Below are 9710 nucleotides of genomic sequence, written 5' to 3'. Positions count from 1 at the left end.
AGTCCCACAACATACAATAAAAAGCACACAGCAATAAAAATCATTAAATATGGGGTTACCTGATCATACTGTTAAAAACAATTTTAGGCAATGTTTTGCATCCTGTGACATTAGTCTGACTGAAATTGTACAAAATAAATGTGCTTAAAATCAGTCTAACACACAGATAATGTAGTTGGAGTTCAGGATCATTTCAGAACATATTTACTCAGCTCGGCTCAAACTGGTGTTGGCCTTCTGCAGAATGCTGTTATTTAGTTCATACATGCTCAAAAACAAGAAAAATGTTTTGACTTCTCATCTGACAAGCTTTAGCGTTAGCTCTCTTAATCTGGTAGACAAAAATAGCTCTACAAAACAGGCTACACGCTACTGCTGTCTTGGTGAAATTCTGAATTTTATTTATTTATTTTTATACATGTGCAGATGTAACAGAACAAAATAAATCAGATTTATGACTATATATGCAAGAAGACTTCAGAGTATTGTGGAGAAATCTAATTGTATTAATTTAATTTCTCATAATCAGATTATGGTGTTTACATGATCATCTGAATAATCTGATCAATCCAGAAACTGGAGTAGATCAGATTTTTGGTGTGCATCGAAACAGGCTCACTGCTAATTGTTTTTTGGTTGTTTATATTTTTTTTATTCAAATTAAATGTTGAATTTGGCTACTGAGATTTTGAAAATGTGATTATATATATTTTGTGAAACTTCCAATCAGTAGTGAATTCCATATCTTTTAAGTGTCAAGATAAAGTGAAAGTTGAATGGCTCCACGTTCTCCAATTAGTTTTCAATTAAATAAAGATTAAAAAAAGAGACAAAAGAGAAAACCTAGCCATCCCATACCAGGACTTAACAGAAAACACTGCAAGGAAAAGTAGGGCTAAGTTCAAATATTTCATCTTATTAAACTTCTTCCATTTTACTTAAATAAGATGAAGACAAGAAAGAAAAGAAAGTAATAAGTACTTCTCTGATAAAATACTGTGGCAAGAATGATCATGTCTCTCATGATAAGCAATTTAGAAAAAAACTTTAAACTTCCAACATCGTGGGGGTGGGGGGCACCTTTGTAAACACTGGGCTTTGATAAGCTTTGGGTGAAGGGGTGAAGTGTGGGTCATTTTGTTCAGGAGGCTAAAGAAACAGATCTTGGAAGTGAACTGAGCTCAAGTTGATGGCAGAGATACCTTACGCACTCAAAGAGCTGGAGCACAAACAAAACAGCCACAGTTTGTAAATTAAACCCAAAACCACCACCACCCCTACACATCCAACACACACACTTCTCCGTACAAGTGGAGGAGGGCATTAAACAGCAGCCTCCGTCACAATCTGATAACTGTTTATGAGACACCTCTGCCGAAAGATTTGTTTATTTTCTTTAACCAAAGTTAAAAAAAACAGGAGAGTCTAAATTATTTCCAGACATGCATAATACTGTCAATTATATTCAAGGCCTTCTGTCTGTGGTGTTTTTGTCTCTGCTTCTTTCTGCTTTCCCTTTGGCTTCTTTTTGCTGTCTTCCTTCTTTTTCTGCCCCCTCCGGTCAGGTTCAGCAAGATTACATAGATTCCATGATTCAAAGTAAATAAATAAATAAATAAATAGGATTATCAAGAGGAGCCTTACCCATAGGCCTCCCCTTGGCAGAGCAAATTTGTTCAGCACGATACAGCAACCAGATTATCATTCTGCTGGCTATGATGCTGGACAGGACAGGTTAAAAAAAAAAAAAAAAAAAAAAAAGTATAAAAAGTATGTTTCAGAGTAAAAATTCTTCTAAAACGCTGTCCTTGTTTTGCAGATAGAAAAATCTGGTTAATGGAAAAAAAAGATTTTTTTTATTAACCTTAAATAATTATAATGAGACCTGAATTCACAATTTCTCTATTTTAAACCGTAAATATAGACATACTGTTGCTAGGGATAAATGACAAAGAGAAAAAGTTACTGAATTCTATTGTTTTCTCTTAACAGGTGTATCTGATCTGCAATAAACTCTTTGTTTCATTGGTATTTCCACAAAAATCAACAACACAAAGGCACTTTCAAGAGCCACTCTGTCTTGTTACCACGTCTTTGCTGTGAGTTAATATGAGTGTACCTGTCAGTCTGTTTCTTACTTGTGTGTGTGTGTGTGTGTGTGTGTGCCTATATATTTCTCATCTGTCCATCTCTTCGTGAGTCTGTCTGTCCATCTGATCATTCGTCACCAATGATCTGTATCTGTTTTATTGTCCAGCGTCCTTGGGCTCTTTGAAAGGCAATATATATAAATTCAAGTTATTATTTATTATTACATGAATATTATTTATTATTATTTATTATTACATTTATCTACAGAACTCTTGAGTAATGTATGCCATATTGTACAAAAATAAACTAACCCTTATTAAGGGTCTAAGTTTTACATTAGTGGATGTGGTTTTTCTTTTCTTTCTTTCTTTTTTTTTTTTCATTTTTCTAGGATGATATGATCCCAGCATGCCTGAATTGGGTTGTGATACATGCCAAGCCACTTGGAGTGCTGGACTAGACAACCTTATTAAAAATGACAACTGGCCTGCTACTCTTCACTTCACCACAATATATTCGACAGATGTCTTCTATTCATTTGAAGAAATGAAGATGGCGGCACCAGGATTGTCCTGCCAGGCATTTTAAGAATGCTTGATCGACGAACTGTTCGCTTGGCCCTGTGAGCGCTTAAGTTATTTATCTTGCAGCATTGTTCATCTCTTGGGATTATGGTTTGAAACACTGTTTTGCACCTTATTAGAAGTTGTTTTCCTTGTTTTGAAATTGAGTGGGAAGGTCACAACAGACAGCTTCCAAAAAACATGTTTTGAGTGGGAGGCTGTCCGATATGAGGTGGACAACATCTGCAAAGAAGAGCTTATGCATGCACCCCGAATATGCTTTGATATCAGTGGATGGAAACTGCCATTTCAAGAATGCAGCTATGTACTCCAAAATGTGTATAATACCATGTGTTTGTAGTAATCAGAAAACAAAAGTCTTTAATGTTCACCAAGTAACCTTAGGCTGTAAGGTATCTTAAACTGCTGTGTACCCTCTTGTTATTTAGATCTGAGGAACAGGCCATCTTTGAAGGCCTTCATTGCCAAGAACGAAAATGTGACCAAATTTGTGGACTACATTCACAACCAAACAAAACATGTAAGACTACAGACTATAATTATATATATTGGACCACAATAACCTTCTACTGAAGAGTTGTTGTTTTTTTTTCTGAATCTGTATTGTTTTTAGCTGAATCTGTATTGTTTTCCATACTGTAGGTCTCTGAAAGAGGTGTTTGTGGAGGAGAGTGGTCAGCAGCCAGAGAGACCTCCCAAAGATCCACCAGCAAGGTAGATAAGGAGGGACTGGAGCTTGCGGTGTGTCGGCATGGAGTGCTGCTCTGTGCTTTAAATATGTACAGAGAGAAATTTTTACATATCCCCTGTACATGCAAGAAAAGCTGGCCAGTAGGCAAGTCACTCTTTTTGTATGGATGTGACCTGCAAATATTGGCCCTACCTCCAAAGAGTAATAAAAAGTTGTCCAGAGCTCCAGCACCTTCTTAACATGAAGCTGTTCCTTTCGGTATTCCGTGCCAAAGCACATGACTTCAAGTGTGAGGTAAATAAGTATTACCGTGTGATAGAATCACTTTATCTGAACACCTGCATATGACACCAGCCTCTCTAGATTATTTTCTTATTTTTAACCAGGTGAAATGGAGTGGGGCATATTAGGAGGGAGCTGGTTCAACACTTGGGGAGGAGGTGGAACAATGTAATGCCTTCCTATCCAGGATTGCAGTGCATGTCAAAAGCAGGAGAGATGACCACGTACTGAACTAGTTAGATCATCGAGTGTAATAAGCAAGGATGATAATGATAACATGATATTTTCTGTGCTTACACGACACGCAGACATGCTGACTCTCATGGCCATGCGCTGAAATCAGCAAAAGTTTGAGATGTTATACCAGATGGTAATAACATCAGTGTTGCTTTTTAAAATGTTTAATATTCCATGTTTAGCAGTATTTGAAGTTGTTGGCTGGACAGTTGTTTTTCATTTCTTATTGTCTGTTTGTCATTGTAGACCTCAAAAGCGCTGCACAGCCAATTGCAGAACCTTGAGTCCATGAGAGCCCAGTTGGCAGTAACAGAGAGCCAACTGGAAGACTGGGTCAGAAGATTAGGAAATTATTACTGATAATACATTTATTAATGGTACATTCATTTTAGTTCTCTCTAAATTCAAAATAATGCCCCTGGCCTCGAAATCCAGACCATGGTGCACATGCAGAATAAAATTCAGACCCAGCTCATACCTGTGTTATAAATACAAGACGTCATGAAGGGTAACATTTTGTATTGTGAAATACATTTTCTATTGATCAATAAATTGTAAATTACTTTACATACAGTGTAGCTGGAGATCATTCACAGCAACCCTGTCCCCATGTGAATGTGATTTTAATGTGACTTGTTTCCCTTGTTGACAGCTGGAGTGCTGGAAAGTATTGTATGTATTTTTTTATTGTCAATTAACTTATCATAAAAGTGTTTAAGAAATACTTAAAATTGAGATTAAATTGCACCGATACTACAAGTTGGTCAAAATTAAGCAAAACCCATCTTTTTCTCCTTTGCTGCATCAACAACAACCCATGATGCCAATGCCTTGGCCAGCAGAATTGAGGTGTTGGTGGCTAGCATCCGGAGGCGGTCTCAGCGTCTTTACAAAGATTTTGATGGCAACAAAGGTCATGCCAGGGTCCGGCGCAAGATCACGAAGGAGAAGGGGATCCTCACTTCTGATGTGGAGAAATACAACAGAATGGTTCCGAGCACAGAAACTGTGTGCTTAGAAACCATTCTGTCGGGGGAGACAGTTTGCCAATAACACCTACTACACAGTGGTATGTACACAAACCTGTTGATTACCTATAAAGCCTTAAATGTATCCTTTAAATACATGACAGTGACTCAAGTGTGTCATAAATGCATTTCAGACTCTGTTGATCTAAGGACAAAGAGACGGGCGTTTGACCTCATTATGGCGGTGAAGAGATTTCAAGAAGAGAAGACTATTCTTGTTAAGGAGATGGACCACTACTGGCAATCTCTTTTAAATTGTGCCAGTACCCTGAAAAAGCTGTCCTGCCTGCTTTCTGGTGATGCACTGAACTGAATTACACAACACTGATGACTGTGGATACAGTTACTAACACAACATTTATCTTTTTGTACTTTTAAGAATCTTGGTGGGGCCTAAGTGAAGAGGGGATGAATGGCCTGGGGAGCATCATCCTCAGAAAGCAGTGGAAAATCAGAGATGAGGATTAGCGCAAGGGACTGCTACCTGAAAGTTTTGGCGGGTGCAGAGAAGATCATGTTTATTAAAAAAAATGCCACCACTGATGATTACAACAGTGAACAGTGAATTTCAGATGAAATTTCATTTCACCTTTTATTTTTGTGGACAGTGTCATTGCATTATCGCTGTAAAAGTAGTGGTTGGATCCCTCTGTGTTTTCTACATATGATTATTATTATTACCAAAACATCCGTGGAGGAGCACATGGAGGTGGAGCTAGTTTACACTACATATATATATATATATACATAATACACAGTATAATACACACACAGTTAGCTAATTTGTATAGCCTTTGACACTAAAATGTGACATTTCTCATTCAATTGTACTTTTAAACGACTAATTATCTTCTTTAAAATATAGTCTTCATCAATTAGGCCCATGAGCCATGTCATCCAGTAAAGCACTCCAACGCTGTGTCTGTGCATCAAATCTTCTACCTTGGTGGCCATATCTAAAGGGGATGAAGAAGGGGTTATCAAACTGGAATTTATATCTCACAACCCAATAACTTATAATATGAAACCTATACACACAGGTCTGTCTGCTTTCCTGCTTATGTAATATCTCTGGACTTTTTGCGTCTCCTTTTACAACTCTGATTCACAGATTGTGACATATGTTCCAAGATCGCAGTGGTAAGTCTGATTTATTTACTAAGTCTGTCTAGTTATGTTTTTATGTTCCAGTATATCATGCACATAAATAAAGACACAAAACATGATTTTTGTTGTATCCATTAGTCATACATACATGCAAAACTGTTATTTCAGATATGGGAAATCTTTGAAGGGCACGCGGTTCAGAAATATTAAGCGAAAGGTGCTGAGGAGGGATATCAATGACCATGTAAAGGTTTCTTACCTTACACAAAAATACCATCCCCAGCACAGCTCCTACAGACAGGCCTTTTGGACCTTTCCACACATGTTCCATCAGAACATGCTGAGCCAGATGAACCAATGCCAAGCTGTAGTTCATCTTCTGAGACTGCACACAGTAAGGCAAAGAAGAGAGAGCTAAATGCCTGGGTTTCTGTCAAAGAGGGCATGCTTCAAGTTTAATTTGAATCTTCAGCACCAATCACTTCACAGTGCGTTTTCTGCCAACAACATGGTGACTACAGGTGCTTGGAGTGTAGCACCACAGCAGTTCTTTGTGAAGCCTGTCTGAGGAAGACTCACCAAAATTTACTGCACATCCCTGAGAAGTTGAGTGTATGAACAATACCATGCACTCATACTTATAGATATGGCAAACTATTTGTAATTTATCATTGTTTCCGAACAATGTAGTACGAACTGGTTGTGTTTCCTTGAATTTGTAGTTTCCAAAATTATTTTAGTTATTTTTAGTTAAAGTTACATTTCTTACAGAATACTTACTACTTACGGAAAGCAATCTTAAATCCTGTATTTTTCCCATGTTTTCTAAACCTTAACTGTGTTTCAAAGCTGCACAGTTAAGGACAGTGTGATAGGTTGTATCAATCAATGTGATATTTTTCAGCTTTGCTTTAACCACAGATCAAGTACAGCACTAGACAGCTTAATGAGTTTGGGCTTACAGATGGGGAAGGAATGGAGAGGCTGTGGTCTTTCCTTTGAAGATTTGCCAGAGTCACAAAAGAAATGACTCCATCTCACCGTCTTGACCTGCTGACTGATGCACTTCTGCACTATGGACGGAGGAAATCTACTGACCTTGGTTTGTTCACTGTTCTATAACCAAGTCAGACTTCAGGGTGAGGAGTTTGATGCACTGTTCTAGTTTAGTTTTACACACTGTATGTGTTCTGGAGTTTATCTTGAATAAATTAATCTATGTAAGTAAAATAAGGTAATTCTTTGCAGAGGTGAGCCTGCTACAAAAATTGGACAAAGCAGAGAAACTATCAAGTCTCGCTGAAGAGGACATGTCTTCTGTCATAAGAGCGGCACAGGTAAACCGTTAACACAAGAAGCAGAAGATGTATAAAAAATGTTGTTAAAGGTAAAAATTTCCATCATATCATATTCCATTTCATTTAGAAGCATTTTGCACAAAAATAGTAGTATGTATTACTGATCAGTCGCTTGTTGTTTTTGTTATTTTATTAGTACTGATCTTTGAACAAGACATAGAGAGATGGAAGAAGAGAGAGTTGGAGATGTCCCAATAGAAACCAAAACCAATACGTAAGAAACTAAAGTTTTGTTTGTTTGTTTTTTTTTACAATTGCTTTAAGCAAATTTAAATAATTACTAAAGAAATAAAAGAAAAAATATATATAGCTGTAACATTTTTATCTGATCCCCAGACACTGTCTCTAAATGGAAAAGGGACACATAATGAAGTTGGTAAAGTCTTACAAGCTCAAGTAAGAGTTCAGTGTCTTCTCTACTGATATGTAATAACAAGGTGCATTATCGTAGGAAACTGCTGCAGTGGTCCTGTTCAGACCCAGTATTAACATTTCGTCCCACTCTTCGAATACCAAGGGGTCAGCCCTGAGTGCGTTTTAGCTGGTATTAAATGCGTCCCTGATGTGTACTTATTGGCCACATAGGACTGGATCTGACTTTACCTTGTTTTTTGCAAATGAACCAAGAGAGACAGCTGTTTCTTTTTTTTTTTTATCTGATTGTCACCTGATTATCAGTAATTGTATAAGAGGTTCTTAATATGTCCTTAGGAAACATTAGTTACTGACTGCCGTGTCATGTGACCTGGGCCACTTCTGTGTCTGGTTTGGCCAGATCCAACCACATTTGGGGACACATAGAAGATTTTCAGGCCTATGTTTAAAGGCAAAATAAATAGCATTGACACCTAGTGTTTCAAATCAGAACTGCAGCCGAAAGAGAAAAACACAGAGAGCGTTCTTCCTCCCTCCCCCTTGGAGAGTTGCACATAGGTTACCGGTTTGTGAGAGGACGGTTCTTTTATACAGTCTATGAAGGACGGAGAACATAGCGCCAGCAAACATCATGATGAGGAGCGAAGATGATTCACACATAGTAAGTTGCTATGCTTTGCAATGCTAGCGCTAATTTCACGCGCTAATTTACATTAGCATAAAATAGAGTGTAAACAAACGCTACAATAATCAACAAATGCCATGCAGCGGCACTTTTACCTAAGTCACACTTAATAAATGAATTTGATAGTAATTTCATACGTTTATAAGGACAAACACAGTATTCACTTGGCCCAAACATCATTACATTTGTTGTTGTAAACTAACAGGCCACCAATTTACTCCACTAATACATCCATACAGTCACACACATTAATTTAATGAGTGCTGAGAAATAAAATAGACTAAAATCTTTGTAAATCAAGATAAACTTTTTGGTTAATTTAAGCAAAATTCCAGTGTTTACCTGTGGAGGAGAAACTTTGCCAGGTCAGATTTCTCCACCTTTCAAAAGATTCTCCAATATTGATCCTCGTTTTATTCCGTTTTTGGTCGTCTGCTTTTTTAGCAGGATGTCGAGGCTTTTTAAGTTTTTCTGAAACTATTTCTGGTCCGCTTCTTTTACCAGCTTCCATACCTGCAGGCTGCGGCTCTTTTGCCGACATAAAATACCAAACGCTGCCTTGTTGTTGTTAGGCAACAGTGGGGAGTCGCATATGATTGGTTAAGGAACCAGGAAGTTGAAAAGAGCTACACAGTGAACCAAAGTTATTCCAGCACAGAACTCTTATTTTGAAGGAGAAAAACTTGAAAGAAAGACATTGTTGATGTAGGAGACAGATTATTTATAGGGAAGCTTCCTTTTATCCTTTGCAGCAAATGAGAACATTTTAAATCATTTTTAAGGAAAGTATTCCTAATTATTCAGCCTTTAAAGCTGTCCACGTTGGTACCAGCCTGGAACTGAGCCAATGGTGTTATAAATAAATTGCTACAATTATGTAGTTTGCAATATTTGGTAAGGTCTAGCATAAAAACTCTTTATGGCTGACAACCACCAAATTTTTCTGCTATGCATTTAGTAATACACAGATCTGGGACTTGTGAGTCATCTATGCGGGATTAAACAGAGTAAGTTAGCCTTCTCCACATTTTGCTAATCTCTGATAGAATTTATAAATTGTTGTTAATAATATTCACTTACTGACTTTTGTAGAAATGAGACCTCCTTGCGTCATATGGAGAAAAAACACAGCATTGTGACAAGATGGAGAGAATCAGATTCAAGCTTCCAGTGCACTATTACAGATGTTGACCAGGACCTCAAAGGCCAACTGATCTGCAGAGCTAGAACTGAATCCAGAGAGAGACCAGTACTGAAAAGAAAATATCCAGG

General features: G+C 37.5%; 1 long non-coding RNA gene across 1 annotated transcript; it reads left to right on the top strand.

The window, feature by feature from the left end:
• The first annotated feature begins 6814 nt into the window (after nt 1-6814).
• Nucleotides 6815-9427, top strand: LOC121643158. Its single transcript, XR_006011049.1, has 5 exons — nt 6815-7122; nt 7269-7357; nt 7515-7592; nt 7715-7774; nt 9407-9427. It is a non-coding gene; the product is annotated as an uncharacterized LOC121643158 (long non-coding RNA).
• The last annotated feature ends 283 nt before the right edge of the window (nt 9428-9710 follow it).

This window comes from Melanotaenia boesemani, chromosome 7, assembly GCF_017639745.1.
Source record: "Melanotaenia boesemani isolate fMelBoe1 chromosome 7, fMelBoe1.pri, whole genome shotgun sequence".
In the NCBI taxonomy this organism is placed as follows: domain Eukaryota; kingdom Metazoa; phylum Chordata; class Actinopteri; order Atheriniformes; family Melanotaeniidae; genus Melanotaenia; species Melanotaenia boesemani.
Note: the sequence above shows the minus strand (reverse complement) of the source record. Positions and strands in the feature narration are given on the sequence as shown.